This window comes from Acipenser ruthenus, chromosome 18 (assembly GCF_902713425.1).
Source record: "Acipenser ruthenus chromosome 18, fAciRut3.2 maternal haplotype, whole genome shotgun sequence".
In the NCBI taxonomy this organism is placed as follows: domain Eukaryota; kingdom Metazoa; phylum Chordata; class Actinopteri; order Acipenseriformes; family Acipenseridae; genus Acipenser; species Acipenser ruthenus.
In genome coordinates, this window is record NC_081206.1 from 10,155,929 (window position 1) to 10,177,077 (window position 21,149).

Here is a 21,149-nt window from a genome sequence, read left to right on the forward strand (position 1 = left end):
GGATGCTGTAATGAATTTCAGCAGCCAAGCGCAGTGCCACACTTAAGTAAATAGTATGAATGTAGAGAGCACTATAGCCAAGGCTTTAGAAGGGATTAACCTTTACAAATGGGGATTTGAACTTTTACACTATATACTTAAAATAGCGAGGCAGAGGAATTAACAAGAAGCTGTCCTGACATACAGTGGCACAAACAGATATTCAACTTGCTATGGCTATATTAACGTATTCTTCTGGATGTTTGGATTCACATTGTATCACTTTCTGTTTGTATCATTGTATCATTCAGCACATCCTGGTGACTTTTTTCAAATTGTCAGAATCATGTCTGAACTCATAAGAACATGAGGCAGTGTACAAACGAGAGGAGGCCATTCGGCCCATCTTGCTCGTTTGGTTGTTAGTAGCTTATCGATCCCAGAATCTCATCAAGCAGCTTTTTGACAGCTTCAACAACATTACTGGGGAGTTGGTTCCAGACACCCACAATTCTCTGTGTAAAAAAGTGCCTCCTATTTTCTGTTGTGAATGCCCCTTTATCTAATTTCCATTTGTGACCCCTGGTCCTTGTTTCTTTTTTCAGGTCGAAAATGTCCCTTGGGTTGACATTTGTTGTCAATTTTGAATGCTTCAATCAGATCGCTGTGTAGTCTTCTTTGTTCAAGACTGAATAGATTAAATTATTTTAGCCTATTGGCATATGACATGCCTTTTAAACCTGGGATAATTCTGGTTGCTCTTGTTTGCACTCTTTCTAGAGCAGCAATATCCTTTTTGTAGCGAGGTGACCAGAATTGAACACAGTATTCTAGTTGAGGTCTTACTAATACATTATAAAGTTTTAACATTACTTCCCTTGATTTAAATTCAACACTTTTCACAATATATCCGAGCATTTTGTTTGCCTTTTTATAGCATCCCCACATTGTCTAGATGAAGACATTTCTGAGTCAACATAAACTCCTAGGTCTTTTTCATAGTTCCCTTCTTCAATTTCAGTATCTCCCATATGATATTTATAATGCACATTTTTATTGCCTGCATGCAGTACCTGTAGCTTACACTTTTCTCTATTAAATATCATTTGCCATGTGTCTCTTCAGTTGTGAATGCTGTCTAAGTCATTCTGAATGACCTTTGCTGCTGCAACGCTGTTTGCTACTCCTATTTTTGTGTTGTCTGCAAATTTAACAAGTTTGCTTACTATACCAGAATCTAAATCATTAATGTAGATTAGGAAGAGCAGAGGACCTAAAACTGATCCCTGTGGTACACCACTGGTAACCTCGCTCCATTTTGAGGTTTCTCCTCTAATCAGTACTTTCTGTTTTCTACACTCCCTAATTCATGTGCATGCATTTCCTTGAATCCCTACTACATTCAGTTTGAGAAGTAATCTTTTATGCGGAACTTTGTCAAAACTCCAAGTACATCAAGTACCCTCGATTGTAAATATTTCATCCACCCACTAGGGGAAGTGTTTCTGGAAATATATTTGTTATGCGTTGATCTCAAGGTTAATGGGGGTCTGTGAAACCAGGGGTGTGTTCAATAAACAGAGTACTCTCTCGTGGTGCTTGTAACATATGTTAGCAGTTATTGAACGCTGTGTTATGAGCAAGAAGTTTCACAATAGCAGCTAATACATTGCTGTGTATTCAAACAGCTGCTTTAAGTGAGTTCATATTTGTTATTTAGGAGATTAACTTTACTGTCTGATGCTATGCAGGTGGTAATGCCTCACAGGCTAGCAGAAGAAAGCAGTACCAAATATTTTAAGATGGAGGTAAACTTTGATCAACGTTGTGACTTAGATGACAGCATTTTGAGACTTTACAAAACACTGTCCGTAGCAGAAATACCAAACATTATTAATGATGGCATTTCTCAATCGTTTCCATACTATGAAACTGATTTTAACACAACGCATAATTAATATATGATAAATATACTAAATATACATGTTTTCCAAAGCAAAGTAGCAAAGAGGTATAAGCAGACTGTCCCCTGCTGATTCTGAATGTGAGCATCCTTTTTTTTCTCTTGTCAGCGAGGTGTCTGGCATTGCCTGACAGTGCACAATACAAGCTTCTCTGCATAATGGATGGATGACTTCTGCCGGGGATCAGCAGATAACCCCTGCACTTCCTTCACTTCCAATACAGTCGCATAGAACTGCAAATGATAGACTCTAATTGTGCAGGGCAGATCACCTCTGAAATGTGATTAATGAATAAGTGGGGTTTTCTTCAGTGCTTTGTGTCGGGTTGCCGTCAAGGGGAGATTAAGCGTCATGTGATTGCTGAGTGAATCCTGGTTAAAACCAAGGGTTTCCGCTTATAAATGTATTGTTTCCAGATGGGATGCCACTGAAGGAAGATTAAGGGGTCTCTCATTAAAAAGTAGCAGATTTTAATATGGTTGGCTGCCGACTCTGTTAATCCAGCAGATGGTGATTTGTCGATGCCCTTTATTAACTGAATACAAACACAATACAGTGGTAATAGGCCAGTGTTAGAGCAGCATTACAGTTTTATTAAGGATGGCGGTATTAGATCATACTTTCTTTAGATTATTAAATCTCCCCATAGGTGTTTCTACAGTACTCCCTTGCTATACCTCATTATAATGTCACCCTTTATTCCACCATGTATTCCTTCTAAACCACTGGGCGCCAATATAAACCAATTACATTTTCCCCTATGCTACCTTAGCCGTCCGCCATCTGCAAATACACATTTAAATACAGAAAATAAATGTTTAATCTTTGACACGTGATCTTTCATGTACTTTCCTGTACAAAACACTGAATGCAGTTTTTGTAGTTTATTGGTTTTGCAATGCCCCTCATTATAGTCTCAGTTTAGTACGTTGTTGGCTGTAGCACTGTATTAAGACTATATAGGATTCAATTGATGGTTTTTATTAAACAGCATGTAGCTTTACATTACATTCTCATTTGTTTTAAATGTTCCCTATTTGTAATAAGTTCTTCTTACTGCAATTACTCAAGCAATGTGTTTTATTTTCTTTTTGATATATTCTGAGTACATGCTCTTCGGTTCTAACAGCCTGCCATAGAAATTAACAGGAACGTTTCAATCAGTGGAAAATATCAGTGAGAAAAACGCTGCATTGATTTGTAATTTTTGGACACCATTTACATGCAGAACTTTACAGACAACGTCCATTTGGGGAGTAGGAAGCAAGCTTTGTTGGGGAAAAAATCAAAGCCCCTATCTATACTGTAGCTATACAGCAGTAACACGTTTGTCACATTGTCTATTCTGAGTATTCAACACAATGATAGGGAGTAGAAATATTAAACAAATGTTGTTAACTTATATATTTCCACCACAGAACAGTGTGTGACTAACTTTGCATCTAATAAAGGCCAGATCCTGCATGAACAAACTATTCATATTAATTCCTGCGCTTCGCTGAGGTCATGAATATTTATGCTGAAAACCTCGAACAATATCACATCTTCCCTGAAGATTACTGAGCATGACCACTTCGTGGTGCGCAGATGTTCTCTGCTCTCTTGATTACTCGCTCATTGAAAGGTAATCAGTGTGAACAAACAGGACGTGAATGTGCTTATTCACAGTCATTTGTTAACAAATTAGAAACCTGGCCTTACATACCGATGAATGTCAGAATACATAAAAAAAAAGAAATTGCAAATTGTTCAAGTTTATTAATGAATATTGTTGAGTTTAACCTTTTCAGTGCTACGATAAATTAATGCTGTCCCTAATAATAATAATAACAAAATTGGCGAATCCATGTAAAATGTTATGTAAAGTGTTACATGCCAGTCACAAAAACTACCAAATGGCTGGTATTTAATGAGAACAGGCCCACCATGAGATAGACCTTGGTGTTGTAAAAGACTCCTCACTGTCAGCAACCAGAGTGTGGGAAAGCAGTTAAAGCACACGGAATGCTTGGGTATACAGTCAGATATGTAGAATACAAATCAAAGGAGGTAAGGATGAGGCTGTATAATGCACTGGTGAGAGCACACTTCGAATACTGTGTTCAGTTCTGGTCACTGCATTACATTTTTCATTATGTCCAATGAGCAGCAACCAGACTACTGCCAGGGCTTAAAGGAATGAGCTATGAAGGTTAAGGGAACTCAATTTATTAAACCTAGAATGAAGAGTTAGGGGACACAGATGGCAATTAAGTGAAAACTCAGGACAGGCTTGGGTTATTTGTTTTTAATTTAGAGTGCCCAATTATTCTACACCCATTTTTCTCCAATTTAGGATACACAACTATATTCCCTCTCAACAGCAATTCCTCACAACAAATCAGGAGAACTGAAGGTCAGTGGGCGTCCTCTGAAACCACGACCAAGCCAACTTTACACCCAGGAGCTCAAGAGTGCCCCGGAGGAAAAAGGCCAGCTCTGCAGGTATCCACTTGGGCTCACCGGGTACCTGGCCAGTGGGGTCTGCTGTGAGAAGAAACAGTCTCTGCCTCCCCACCCCTCAGGAGCGCCAGAGCCAATGTGACTACGGAATCCTCAGCAAAGACTGACAGCTTTCCACAGCCAGGACACAAACCTGCCCTCACCTGGCTGTATGACTCACCCTGCACACCACACAGCAATGCCTTTACCACGTGAGCTCTCTGGGACCCTGCCCACCCCTGACTGTATGACTCACCCTGCACACCACACAGCCATGCCTTTACCAGTTGAGCTCTCTGGGACCCTGCCCACCCCTGACTGTATGACTCACCCTGCACACCACACAGCCATGCCTTTACCAGTTGAGCTCTCTGGGACCCTGCCCACCCCTGACTGTATGACTCACCCTGCACACCACACAGCCATGCCTTTACCAGGTGAGCTCTCTGGGACCCCTTTTAATGAAGCCAACATTTGGGTAACCTTGCATATTGGCCAGTATATATTGATAAGAAGCTTTGGTCAAGGATGATGGAAATCTAAAATTCTCTAAAGCATTTCTGTTTGAAGTCAATCTTAGCGAGTTATATCAGTGAGGAAAGCACCACATCACAAAGTCCAAAAATGAATGGCTTGTCATGATTTTGAGTATACATGAGTTTCTGAATTAATGTTGAATGTAAAACAGTGAATATCAAAAACTGTGTGTGTTTATTGGTGAGGGTGTGTATCTGTGTGTGTTATTGTGGTTCCATTTCTGAGGTGCAAAAAAATATCTGAATAGAAACTAAAGGTTTAAAACTCAGTATTATTCCAATGTGAAAAGTATTACTTATAGACTAAAAAAAAAAAAAAAAATGTGATATCTGTATAATGTGAAATCTTGTAACAACTGTAAGTCGCCCTGGATAAGGGCGTCTGCTAAGAAATAAATAATAATAATAATAATAATAATATTACCTCTAGATCTATGCTGGGGATGCATTCAAATCAATGACATGCATGATAGAAGCTCTTTCAATGGGGTAATTTCCCTTGTATTTAGTTATTTTCTTTCTTTTTTCTTTCAGTTTAGTGCAGCGCACAAACCACTCCAGCACCACCAGGGTTTCTTTAAAGTCACATTGGATCCCACAGATTTAGAGTAGCAGCAATAGGCATGTCGGTACAATGAGCAGCTTTCAAATCATGACTGCTTCATTAGTTTAAAACAGCATTGAGTTCACAGATCCCTGATGGCTTAGTAACTGGATTTTCTTTCACCTGGTTCACTAGTGATTTATCCAACACATCTTTTATTTATGCCCCCCTCATTTAAGAACGCATTTTATTAAGTGTTTATTTGTGATCTCAATTTAATGAATCTAATAAATGAATAACAACATTTGAAATGATTTACTTTTTTTTTTTTACCACACTAAATAACACTTAACTTACAACAAGCAAACTTAATTAAAAACACAAAATCCCCCTAGCCTAACTAAAGTCAGATGATGATGACTGAGATCACTCCAACAATGACCAACTGTCTATTGCAGAAACACTGAACCTTGGTTTATCTTACTGAGCTGCACATCCTGCGCTTCACTGTGTTGCTGTCTGCATGTGGTTTTCTGCATGGATTTGAAAGCTCAACTGAAATCCCAGGGTGTCATCCTCAAACCAGTAACAAAGGAAGGTGACAAGCTTAGTGGTGAGAGACTTTAGTGCAGTTGTGTTTTGTTGTTTAAAGGGATTATTCCCTTGGTTTCAAAGGGGCAGTTTGGATAGAAACACATTTCACATTTTAAAATATCTGGTACTACACTAGATTAAAGAAATCTGTATGTAGACCTTGCTTTTAGATTGTCAAGAAATGGTCCCAGCTTATTCACTGGCTTCTTTACTCACCAGCTGCTTCCCCTAATGAATGACATGTTTTGCAGCCATTAAGATGCTTTGACCCCTGGGGAAAAATTCCCTAGGAAGTGAAGCAGACTTCTTGGAAGAGAAGGTAAGCAAACTGAGAACTTTCTTTAATGCTTTAAAATGCAAATACATGTGTTTCTTTCTGGCACATGGCAAATTTAATAAATAACATCACCTTAACACAAACTGCTGCCTGTTTCTATCATGACAACTCTGGCAAACAGTGCTGATAATCTGACATCCCAGGATGTACAGGTCATTTACATAAGCAAAGAAAAGACTGTCCAACACTATTGTGGTAATAAAACAGATTTCGATGCACACAAAATTGGCCTTTTCAAATGTGATTGTCAAAATGAAACTTCGGTTAAGCAACAGCTCTAAATGAACCTTTCTCACACTGCATGTAGCTTCTAAACAGAGACAGAATATAGTTTATTTATAAAGTGGAGAACAGCGTAACACACATAGTGCCTGAAGCCCAGTGCGTTCAGTCAGGACAACTAGTGTGATTTAAAAACAGTTGACGTAAGATCGTATCACAGCAATTTTGACTTGCTTGGTGTTGACGTTTGGGTTCCCCTTTCGGGCACTCGTGAGTCTATGAAACTTTGATTGGCATCTCTCAGGTGGCACCAAAAGAAAAGCAGGGAGGCAATTAACTGCCTATCTCCTGGGAGGTTGAAAAGGAGGCTGGGGAGGATGGTATACACTCAATAGCACGGCAAAGATGTTTACATGGTAGCTGCCATGAATTGAAGGTTGACATGAATGTGGGCGTTACCTTGGCACAGTGTTTGCTTGAGTTTTGGTGATGGTTGCAGGATTGTCCTGTCAATCAAATCATAATTTTTTAATGTGCAGTTAAATTCCTGCCTGAAACTAGTATTTTGAAAGCCAGTGTTAATGCTGCTCGTGGTAACAACATGGATTTTAAAGCATGGGCTATGACCTCTTTATATATTTGTGAAACTCTTTGGGACTGTAATGTGCTAATAAGCAGCCAGGCCTCTACATCCCCAGTGTAGTGTTTTAATAAGCAGCCCAGGCCGGCTCCCAGCTGTCCCCCTGCCTAGCTCCCCTGACAGTGGCAGTGATTGAGCTGTGCAGGGTGGATAGCAGATCCCAGCACATCCATTCACACTGTCAGGCAGTCCACTCCTATCTCTCTTCCTGTCTCTTCTGCCTTCGTGACCATTAATTGCCTTGGATTTAAAGCTGAGCCGGTCACTTTGGGTTCGATGGAATAATACAGAAGGCTGGCTTAAGAGTTGCTTCTTTTCTTTTTTTTAATCTTTACAAAATGTTTGCTGAGGTCGGCAAAATACAGTACGGTATGTGGGTGTCAATTTTATGCGAACCAGGTACCATTTATTGTCTAAAAGGCTGTAGCAGACGTATGGTTTGGAAAGAAAGCTTTGTTTGTCCTTTAAGCGACAACATGGATATTACTTTGGTGGGATTGAAATCCCCTAAACGAATCCCTATGGCTAAACACTAGGATTCCGGTTAACACATACAGTGATCCTAGTACAGTTTACCATTTTTTGAGGATGTGCGTTATGTAATATGTCTGTATAAAAACACATTTCTGTTCAAATGTCCGTTTATTTACAATGTTTCGGTTGTGTAGATGCTTTATATGACGTTTCTGAATAAAACTACCACTTATATTCAATTGTTTGTCCTTTCATTATAATATTGATGTTGTTTTTAATACGCCGGTCAAATTGACCGGTCATGGTTATTCTAGGTGTGCCTGTAAACGAGGTTGTTCTAGTGTTAAAGCATGTGGACAGAGGCTAATTGAGAATCAATAAATCAATTAACACCTGGCCACATTCCACACATGGATTTGGCAGGGATGAGACTGTAACCCCACCCCGGCCAAACTTAAATTCTAAATAAATAACAGAAAAACACTATTTACAGGTGAAGGGCCTCAGCTCTGCCATAGGTGTTTATCAAATCTAAATATTTGCAGTTTATTGCTTGATCTAATGAAATTAAAAACTGAGACTAAATACGCAGACGGTGAAATCTAAAGCATAAAACATGAGAATGAGGCAAGAATGTACAAGCGATAGAAAATGAAGCACTGGAAAAAAACAGAGACTAATGAGCGCTCCAAGCAGCTCTACTGGGTAAACATGCTTTTTAGTCAGTGTGTAGAGAGGGCTGGATCACAACAGGAGGTGTGATCTACAGAGCAGGGAGCACATTAAACCAACACTCCTTTCCACACTGAGTACACCGTGTAACAATTTTTTTTTTTTTTGGTTCCTGGCTAGTATGTGTTATTTCCTAATTGCTTATGCCTCAAAAGTCCATATCCCTGATGCTCATCTTGATAAATTCAAGGAGAACATGGGAGCGTACTCGGAGGAGCAAGGCGAGCGCTTCCACCAGGATATACTGGACTTTGAACGCCATTACCAAGGACAGTATAACGAGAACATGATGGGAGACTACATTTGGGGGCTGATTCGTGAAAGTGATTTACAGTATAATCGTAAATCTCGAAAAACTACTCCCTTCTAAATCTGTTGTAGTCATTTTTGTATTACTTTAGTATAAATACATGTTAATTTGGATTCATATGTTGTTTTTTTCTGACTATGTGAACGAAAAGACACAAATTCACCCGTTTTCTCATTGGAAATAGGTAAATTTCAAAATATCACTGTCCTGGTCACAAAAGCAAAGTTTGTGGGGAATAATAGCCATTTTCTATACTTTTGAGGCATAAGCAATTAGGAAATAACACTTACTACCCAGGAACCAAAATTGTGTTACATAGTGTTATGCACATCTAGAGTGTTTTGTCTGTGATTCCTTATGAAGATCCAGACTTTCTCAATCAGGAACTGCAAAAGCTCATTGGTTCAAACGAAGAGCGTTAATTGGGGGTTTTCTGCACTAAGACTCTCAGACAATATATACACACCAGTATGTACAAACAAGTAAAGCAAGGAGGTAACACCCACATTCATGTCAACCTTCAATCAGTGGCAACTACCAACAGTAATCAAGCAGGTGCAGGACTTACAATGACTAAGAAAGTGTTCCCAATGCATCGGTTATTATTGATTATTAACTGACTGATACACCGTTAGGAAACTGGTTGCACCTTTAATCTCTTTACATGTTTCTCTAGACTATAAATGGTAGATTTCCTCCCCCAATGCAACTTCCTTGAAGGATTTCGAGGTTGATAATTGACAGTGCTAGGGCCTCTTTCACTGACTGGATTCGTATTCCTTCACTAACGATTGCGTGTGTAACAGCAGCCAGCTCCAATGATACAATCCCATCAGTAAATAACCGAACATGCAGGTGACACACACATAGATCTGCTGTAATTCAACTATACTTGTGTAACTGAATGGGAAAGTAAGTGTCTTGTAATTTGAGTTGATCTATCTGCTGGGGCGTGTGTTTGTGTAGTGCTTGTTAATGGGTATTGATAAGCAATTAGACAGACATGGATACGGCCAGGGGGAATAGAATTCTTTATTTAGTCATTCTGAAATACGCAAAGCGGACTCAGTAACAGACTCAGCAGACAGGGCCCGTACGGAAATCTATATAGTGCAGTTTATTATAGTGCATCTTCTGAGTATAATATAATATTTTTTAGATTATTAAATGTAAGTGCTGTCTGGATTCACATCAAACCAGCATTATAATAGATACATTTATATAAATAAAGGGTTTTAGTGTAAGAGAGGGGGCGAGGCTGAGTGGTCCCAGTCAGGCAGCCAGCACAAAGACATTTATTTCATTGGTTATTCTAGGTGTGCCTGTAAACGAGGTTGTTCTAGTGTTAAAGCATGTGGACAGAGGCTAATTGAGAATCAATAAATCAATTAACACCTGGCCACATTCCACACATGGATTTGGCAGGGATGAGACTGTAACCCCACCCCGGCCAAACTTAAATTCTAAATAAATAACAGAAAAACACTATTTACAGGTGAAGGGCCTCAGCTCTGCCATAGGTGTTTATCAAATCTAAATATTTGCAGTTTATTGCTTGATCTAATGAAATTAAAAACTGAGACTAAATACGCAGACGGTGAAATCTAAAGCATAAAACATGAGAATGAGGCAAGAATGTACAAGCGATAGAAAATGAAGCACTGGAAAAAAACAGAGACTAATGAGCGCTCCAAGCAGCTCTACTGGGTAAACATGCTTTTTAGTCAGTGTGTAGAGAGGGCTGGATCACAACAGGAGGTGTGATCTACAGAGCAGGGAGCACATTAAACCAACACTCCTTTCCACACTGAGTACACCGTGTAACAATTTTTTTTTTTTTTGGTTCCTGGCTAGTATGTGTTATTTCCTAATTGCTTATGCCTCAAAAGTCCATATCCCTGATGCTCATCTTGATAAATTCAAGGAGAACATGGGAGCGTACTCGGAGGAGCAAGGCGAGCGCTTCCACCAGGATATACTGGACTTTGAACGCCATTACCAAGGACAGTATAACGAGAACATGATGGGAGACTACATTTGGGGGCTGATTCGTGAAAGTGATTTACAGTATAATCGTAAATCTCGAAAAACTACTCCCTTCTAAATCTGTTGTAGTCATTTTTGTATTACTTTAGTATAAATACATGTTAATTTGGATTCATATGTTGTTTTTTTCTGACTATGTGAACGAAAAGACACAAATTCACCCGTTTTCTCATTGGAAATAGGTAAATTTCAAAATATCACTGTCCTGGTCACAAAAGCAAAGTTTGTGGGGAATAATAGCCATTTTCTATACTTTTGAGGCATAAGCAATTAGGAAATAACACTTACTACCCAGGAACCAAAATTGTGTTACATAGTGTTATGCACATCTAGAGTGTTTTGTCTGTGATTCCTTATGAAGATCCAGACTTTCTCAATCAGGAACTGCAAAAGCTCATTGGTTCAAACGAAGAGCGTTAATTGGGGGTTTTCTGCACTAAGACTCTCAGACAATATATACACACCAGTATGTACAAACAAGTAAAGCAAGGAGGTAACACCCACATTCATGTCAACCTTCAATCAGTGGCAACTACCAACAGTAATCAAGCAGGTGCAGGACTTACAATGACTAAGAAAGTGTTCCCAATGCATCGGTTATTATTGATTATTACCTGACTGATACACCGTTAGGAAACTGGTTGCACCTTTAATCTCTTTACATGTTTCTCTAGACTATAAATGGTAGATTTCCTCCCCCAATGCAACTTCCTTGAAGGATTTCGAGGTTGATAATTGACAGTGCTAGGGCCTCTTTCACTGACTGGATTCGTATTCCTTCACTAACGATTGCGTGTGTAACAGCAGCCAGCTCCAATGATACAATCCCATCAGTAAATAACCGAACATGCAGGTGACACACACATAGATCTGCTGTAATTCAACTATACTTGTGTAACTGAATGGGAAAGTAAGTGTCTTGTAATTTGAGTTGATCTATCTGCTGGGGCGTGTGTTTGTGTAGTGCTTGTTAATGGGTATTGATAAGCAATTAGACAGACATGGATACGGCCAGGGGGAATAGAATTCTTTATTTAGTCATTCTGAAATACGCAAAGCGGACTCAGTAACAGACTCAGCAGACAGGGCCCGTACGGAAATCTATATAGTGCAGTTTATTATAGTGCATCTTCTGAGTATAATATAATATTTTTTAGATTATTAAATGTAAGTGCTAATTACTGGACATAGCCAGTGAATACTGGGATAACAGCCTTCTTTTTGGATACAATCACACACTGTGTCCAACGTTTATTGCTGTGCTGCTGAAAAGGGGGACCTTTGTGACGGTTGTGTTCGTTCAAACTGTACTATGGGTTAATACAGGATAACAGGACTTGGAACCCCATTAAAATTCCATGCCAGAGAGAGTCTGCTTGTCATATAACTAGGGACCTACCTAAATCGCGGAAATCGTGAAATTGAGGGGTCACCGCGAAATTCACCTCTTAGGGGGCCAATGCATACAAACAAGTACTGAGGAAAAAATAAACCTTGTTTAAATGAACTACTGCACAACGCAAGCATTGTAAACTACGTGTCTTCCTTTTGTAGATAGCCCTTTTTGATTCCTTCGCCGTCCTGTGTGCATTGCACTTAAGCAAAAAACAAACAAACAAAAAACGTCCACAAGTAACATTTACAAAAGAAATTCTCCAAAGCAGTTAACGTTCTTGTTTACTATTCAAAAGATAAAGTTTTAATCAGCCTAATCATACTGTACCGTGCGCCGGCCTGGATTAACATACTGTGCTATACTGTACCACACGCTGGTCTGGATTAACATACTGTGCTATACTGTACCGCACGCTGGCCTGGATTAACATACTGTGCTATACTGTACCGCACGCTGGCCTGGATTAACATACTGTGCTATACTGTACCGCACGCTGGCCTGGATTAACATACTGTGCTATACTGTACCGCACGCTGGCCTGGATTAACATACTGTGCTATACTGTACCGCACGCTGGTCTGGATTAACATACTGTGCTATACTGTACCGCACGCTGGCCTGGATTAACATACTGTGCTATACTGTACCGCACGCTGGCCTGGATTAACATACTGTGCTATACTGTACCGCGCGCTGGCCTGGATTAACATACTGTGCTATACTGTACCGCGCGCTGGCCTGGATTAACATACTGTGCTATACTGTACCGCGCGCTGGCCTGGATTAACATACTGTGCTATACTGTACCGTGCGCTGGTCTGGATTAACATACTGTGCTATAATGTACCGCGCGCTGGCCTGGATTAACATATTGTGCTATACTGTACCGCACGCTGGCCTGGATTAACATACTGTGCTATACTGTACCGCACGCTGGCCTGGATTAACATACTGTGCTATACTGTACCGCGCGCTGGCCTGGATTAACATACTGTGCTATACTGTACCGCACGCTGGCCTGGATTAACATACTGTGCTATACTGTACCGCACGCTGGCCTGGATTAACATACTGTGCTATACTGTACCGTGCGCTGGTCTGGATTAACATACTGTGCTATACTGTACCGTGCGCTGGTCTGGATTAACATACTGTGCTATACTGTACTGCGCGTTGGCCTGGATTAACATACTGTGCTATACTGTACCGCGCGGTGGCCTGGATTAACATACTGTGCTATACTGTACCGCGCGGTGGCCTGGATTAAAATACTGTGCTATACTGTACTGCACGCTGGTCTGGATTAACATACTGTGCTATACTGTACCGCGCGGTGGCCTGGATTAACATACTGTGCTATACTGTACTGCACGCTGGTCTGGATTAACATACTGTGTTATACTGTACCGCGCTGGTCTGGATTCACATCAAACCAGCATTATAATAGATACATTTATATAAATAAAGGGTTTTAGTGTAAGAGAGGGGGCGAGGCTGAGTGGTCCCAGTCAGGCAGCCAGCACAAAGACATTTATTTCATTTTAAGTGCAGGATGCGCACTTTAATTAAAGTGCAACAAAATAAAAGATCCCCACATGTACATCTGCGCTCACTCCTGAGTTCCTCCTGAACTCCACTGCTAGCCTGGCTACAGCATTCTATAATCACCTGCATTCAGGTGGATTGATTAATGCTGAATTGGACAATTATATTGCCAATGAAAGGCACCACAAGGCTGGAATAGAGGGAGCCAGGGACCAAGTTAAATGCGAGGGTAGGGATTTTTGCCTTATTCTTGCAAAACTAACATAAAATATACTAACAATGTGACAGGGGACACCTCACACTGCCATAGTGCAGATCACCCAAGTGACCCACAAACTGACATTAAACGTCACCTGTTCATGAAATTGTATTATAACCTGTATCACAGAGCCTGATGTTGCATGTGTGTAATACACTGTATACACAGGGCTCTTAGCTTTGTCTGTTTGACTTAGTGTCTTACACATTTTACATTAGAATTCTGATTGATAATAAACTTCACAAACTCAGATGGTGGTGAGAGGCAATAGTCTTCTGTAATCCAAGTGGGTTTGGTTATGGAGATTTGTGTTGCACTGGGAGACACAGAGTTTGAAGGATAGATAGAGAGAGTGTGTGTGTGTGTGTGTGTGTGTGTGTGTGTGTGAGTGGCTGCAGACATTCTAACAATGATACTGGTTCAAAGAGCAGGAAGAGAAACTCATTCCTAAGCAATGAAAATTCATTCATCTGTATTTCCACCAGACTTCCTATTCTCCAGAGTCACAACTGGAGCCAGGAGCTCAGTTAACAAGACAGACAAGCAGTTTATTTTCAAAGGCAAGTTAATAGCAGTACAGTAGTTCCTATAGTGCTGTCTGACTAGAGAGACCGTAGCTTTAGAATCTGTAGTCTCCCCTCGATAAAGAGATGGATGCTTTTTTTGAGTATATAACAGAGCAGCTGGATTTGTGCTCCTGTGTACTTGTTTATCTGACATTAGTCGCAATGGAGGAACTGGGAAGTCTTTGATAGAGCTAAGCCCTAGCATAGACTGCACTGTCAGCAGCAGCAGCACATACATGAAGTGAACAATTACACTTTACATAAAGTGTCTCTAATTACTGTGTACTTACATAGTAGTTACTTAGTAAATACATGTATACTTACACATAATTACAATGTTATTATGCATAATGTACTTAATGTGTAAATCGTTTTGCATGATATAGCCCTAACTTTAACCCTTTTCTGACACAATTATGCACTTATCATGCAAAAGATGTACACATTAAGTACATTATAACTAATTATGTGTAAGTACACATGTATTTACTAAGTAACAAAGTAATTTCTACCTATACGGATTATGCAGCCCTTATGGTAAAAGCTGAATATGATTTTGTGATGGCCTCTTGTATTTGTGAAGAAAATGCATTGATTGTTCTTTGCAGCATTTTCAATGCTACACTTGAAACGAAGGAGTGCAGTCAGCATTGAAAACACATCAGTCACAGGAAAAGCAGTGTTTTGTACTGGGAAAGAGAGCCAAAGCATTGAGTTTCAGGGAGTTTGAGGTCTTGAAAAGGAAATAGATGGCAAGAATGTAAAGCGGTTTTCGATTTTTCTTGAGAAATATATATTTTGAAAAAGACTCTCAAGAGTTGTCATTGTGTAAAAAAAAGGAAATGTTTTTTTTCCCCCAGAAGGAAGTCCTTCATCTCTGTGTCTGTAACCAGTAGTTTCCTGTGACTCATTTCCGTATACGTTCCTTTGTGATCGGAGGTGCAATGCTGAAATTAATCCATTTGCCAGTTTGTGTTTACTAATACTGGAGTCAAAGATGGCGGAAGCTTTTTACAACTTGGGGGGGGGGCGGGGCGAAGCATCCTCCTGCTATTTTTACTGTTCCTACCTAAACACAATTCATCAGTTCATACTGAAAATAATTAAGGCCCTACCTAAATCATGGCGAGATCTTCAAAAAAATGCAGCTCAATTGCGACCGAAGCATAAAAAAATCACTAAAAGAAAGTCAGACAGTTTTTAATAAAAGTATGTTTGTCAGTGCTGTATGCTTGTCAGTGTTATATGCTTGTCACTGCTATATGCTTGTCAGTGTTATATGCTTGTCAGGGCAATATGCTTATCAGTGCTATATGCTTGTCAGTGCTATATGTTTGTCAGTGCTATATGCCTGTCAGTGCTATATGCTTGTCAATGCTATATGTTTGTCAGTACTATATGCTTGTCAGTACTATATGTTTGTCAGTGCTATATGCCTGTCAGTGCTATATGCCTGTCAGTGCTATATGCTTATCAGTGCTATATGCTTGGCAGTGCTATATGCTTGTCAGTGCTATATACTTGTCAGGGCTATATGCTTGGCAGTGCTATATGTTTGTCAGTGCTATATGCTTATCAATGCTATATGTTTGTCAGTGCTATATGCTTATCAGTGCTATATGCTTATCAGTGCTATATGTTTGTCAGTGCTATATGCTTGTCACTGCTATATGCTTGTCAGGGCTATATGCTTATCAGTGCTATATGTTTGTCAGTGCTATATGCTTGTCACTGCTATATGCTTGTCAGGGCTATATGCTTGGCAGTGCTATATGTTTGTCAGTGCTATATGCTTATCAATGCTATATGTTTGTCAGTGCTATATGTTTGTCAGTGCTATATGCTTATCAATGCTATATGTTTGTCAGTGCTATATGCTTATCAGTGCTATATGCTTGTCAGTGCTATATGTTTGTCAGTGCTATATGCTTATCAATGCTATATGTTTGTCAGTGCTATATGCTTGTCAGTGCTATATGCTTATCAGTGCTATATGTTTGTCAGTGCTATATGCTTGTCACTGCTATATGCTTGTCAGGGCTATATGCTTGGCAGTGCTATATGTTTGTCAGTGCTATATGCTTATCAATGCTATATGTTTGTCAGTGCTATATGTTTGTCAGTGCTATATGCTTATCAATGCTATATGTTTGTCAGTGCTATATGCTTATCAGTGCTATATGCTTGTCAGTGCTATATGTTTGTCAGTGCTATATGCTTATCAATGCTATATGTTTGTCAGTGCTATATGCTTATCAGTGCTATATGCTTGTCAGTGCTATATGTTTGTCACTGCTATATGCTTGTCAGGGCTATATGCTTGGCAGTGCTATATGTTTGTCAGTGCTATATGCTTATCAATGCTATATGTTTGTCAGTGCTATATGTTTGTCAGTGCTATATGCTTATCAATGCTATATGTTTGTCAGTGCTATATGCTTATCAGTGCTATATGCTTATCAATGCTATATGTTTGTCAGTGCTATATGCTTATCAGTGCTATATGCTTGTCAGTGCTATATGCTTATCAGTGCTATATGCTTATCAATGCTATATGTTTGTCAGTACTATATGCTTGTCAGTACTATATGTTTGTCAATGCTATATGCTTATCAGTGCTATATGTTTGTCAGTACTATATGCTTGGCAGTGCTATATGTTTGTCAGTGCTAATGCCTGTGGTGTGAACTGTAAATATACCGGTATGTCTAGGCTTGCTTTTGTGTTCCAATTTACTGTGAAATACTGTAAATGCACTGGCCAGTCTACAATGTTTATTGGACTTGATTTTTTTGTGAGCGATTTGCTGTAAACCATTTCTACTTATACATGTATATGAAATTGACATAAAAAAAAGAATGCTAGGCATTTCACATTTCTGCCATTTCAGATGGGTATTCTTATGAAATAAGAAAATGAAACGCTGTTTGTGTGAATAAAAGTACCTGTAACTTTTAAATGTTTAATTAGGACTTCATGTTGACGTTCATGTGTTTGTGTAAATTACCATTAGTTTACCGTTAGGTGCTAAAATGTATTAGCGAAAGTAAAAAAACTAAACAAAAAAAAGTTTTAGTAATTAAAAATATCTAGTAGACTATATGTGCTAGTGATGATCGTGTTGTTTGTTCAGTAACTTGCTCACATGTGTTCAAAGTAATCAGTCTGCATCCAGTGGCTGTAGCTATGAAAACAATTCTAAATCAAATACACATTTATATGCATTTTTCAGTAACACTTTACATTACAATGTTATTATGCGTAGCTACAATGCACTTAATGTGTACATATTTTTGCATGACATATGCAAGTACACAACATATGCAAGTACACAAGTGTATCAGAAAAGGGTTAGGGTCAGATTTAGAGTTAGGATTAGTAGGGTTAGGTTTAGAATTAGGTGTAGGGTTATATCATGCAAAAAATGTTACACATTAAGTACATTGTAACTATCAATAATAACACTGCAATCATGTGTAAGTACACATGTATTTACTAAGTAACTACTATGTAAATACACAGTAATTAAAAACACTTCATGTAAAGTGTGACCCATTTTTCATAGGAGAATGAAGAGCTACATATTGGGTAAGATTTACTGGCATTTTTTGTGAGCTTTATGTTCTTTAAATCACCTTTCCAACCTTCAAATCCATCACTACGATATGTAAACCACATGAACAATATCTCATCTGCTGTCACACGGCAGTCGTTTCTCAGACAGGTAATTAAGAATCTTAAGAGCATTCGTTTTAACAAACGCTGAGAGATGAACACAAACCCCTAAACCACAGGACTAAAAGTGCAACACGAATGTCACCTCCCCCCCCCCCCTCCCCCACGCAGACTGTGAAGTGAGGAGTAAATTATACCCTCTGTTGACATGTTTTCTTCTTCTTCTGCATGACCTGCTGGGATGCCCTTGGACTGCTCCGAGACTTACAGAAAACCCCATTATAACTGTATTAACCTGAATAAACCATAGCTAGCAGAACCAATAGCACACCGTGGATGAAATGGCAATGGACTGACATCCAGTGTTGCACAGACAGAGGTTCTGACAGTAGAACACCTCCTTCCACGACTATGCTATAGTCTGGTAATATAATGGATTACCAGTAATGCAGTGTGTAAATACAGTAGTGTTCAAAAGTTTGGAAACAACAAATGCTTTACAGCATGGCTTGGGGTGGGGATTGTATTGCCCATTTTTCCTCACTCACATCCTTTACTTAATAAATATTCCTGAATAGAAAACCACCCTCTTTTTAAAACTATGCAAGAGACTTTCATGAACAGTCTCTCTTACAAGTACTGTGGTACCCCAAATATGATCCACTTACTACCATTGCGGAATGGCCCTCAAAAAAGAGGTTTCTGACTGCCAAGGAGAACACTACACTGAATACTGTACCAGTCTGGGCAGTCTCCACTCAGGACACTCAATAGAGAACAAATGCTCCACCCACTGTTAGTAAATTTTATCATATTTAGGGATGGGAATAAAATATCCCAATTAAATTCAATGAATTTCATATTAGATTAAATGAAACTGTGTTTGAGTTGGAAAGCGTATATGGTAAATTGAAGGGGGCTGGTCCTGGGTTTTATTACCGTAGCTTTGTTTCCTAATCCACAGTGTTTCGAAGCCTAAAGTGTGGATTTGTTAATCAACAGGTTCATCTGCCCCTCACTGCCCTTTTTTTCAAAGCCGCTCTGCCACTTTCGAGATGTAATTCGGTGAATGAATCCATTCAAAGATTAAAGCAGTGTCACACAGATGTTTTAACCCAACCTATCGGTACCTACTGTGGTTATTTTCAATACGAATCTCAATTAACAAAATCATTTCATGCATCCTCTCTGTTTTGCACTCCCATTAGGTCTGTGCAGCACACGTGTGTTTTGATTTTAAAACAAGACAACTGCGGCTGCTTTAAGTTAAAGAAAACTCTCAGTTTTGATGTCTTATTTGTGGGTTATCTGTTCGCACTTGTGCTTCCTGGGTCACCTCAGCAGTGTCTTCTGGGTCATGTCACTGGCTGAAAGCACATCAGTCAATAGGGGAGGCAGCAGGTTGGTTGATGACAGTAAATAAGTCATTGACGGGGCAAGGATAATTTCACCCTCTAGGTCAGAGGTTCTCAGACTATTTTGCTGGGACCCCCTTTGGAAATGTTTTAGGCTGTGACGACCCCCCACCCCACTCCACCCCGCGGTGCGATATCATATGAAATTACTGTACATCAGTGATCCCCAACCTTTGGGCAACAGCACTGAACACATAACGCACCGCAGGCAACATCATACTTTGCTCTACCTATCAGCCTGAAGAAACATGTATGTGTGTAAAATAAAATATAGGACCTACATCTCAGACAGTGGTGATTCTAGCGTCTAGCACACAGGGGGGCACCGAGGGGGCCTCAATTTAATAAAATATAGGACCTACATCTCAGACAGTGGTGATTCTAGAGTAGAGCACACAGGGGGACACCGAGGGGGGCTCAATTTAATAAAATATAGGACCTACATCTCAGACAGTGGTGATTCTAGAGTAGAGCACACAGGGGGCACCAAGGGGGGGCAATTTAATTGTGGATGGGCAATTTAGGGGTTCTACAGTGTTTTCACATCTAATAAAATGCCCCCCCCCCCCAAACAACTGTGTTAATTAAAAATAAGAAATCTTCAATGGCATAATCTGAAGCAAAACTGCATCAAATGAAGCAAGGAAAACCACGCACACACACACAATTGTGTACCTTCCTGCAATTTGGCAATTCTGAAGTGTCTTAAACCCCCATAACTTTAATATTAACCTGGACACATTTTTTAAAATTAAATAACAATAAAGTATAGAGTAAAATAAATATATAAATAACACTAAACAATACTTTAATGCTGACATTAAATACTGGGTGAGATTGGATCTGATTTAAGAAGCTGACTGTGACTAGAGAAGTACAAGAAACAAGAACGCTGTCAACATATAATGAATGATTTAAAATGATCGTCAACCAATAAACCACAAATGTAATATATATTGTGAGCAAGAACAGAACAGACCCCAAATTCATTTATATATGCATCATATCATGTGCTACTTGAATTAAACTGGCAGTAAACAAAAAAGATTTCATACATTTATTTATATATTTTACACAAACCCGATTACCAATTCTAGACTCCCAGTCCCTTACCTAAAGTAACATTCATTTTAGAAGACAGTGTTTTGAGTTACAGACTCATCTCGGATCCGTTTACTCAACGAAAAAAAATATGTTTTTTTTCTGGTATAAGGTACTTCTGATTTAAACAAACATGTTACGTCCCTGACAGGGTTTGTAGTAAACCAATTACTTGTATAAGAAATATGATTTTCACACAGACGGTTCGCTTCCACTCACCTTCCCACCAAACACATTCGTTTAGAAACGTGTCACTCAGACTGCTTGCCTGTTAAGGGCTGTGCTCTTATAGTATAGCTCTAGTTGAGTAAAACAAAACAAAAAAAGTGAATT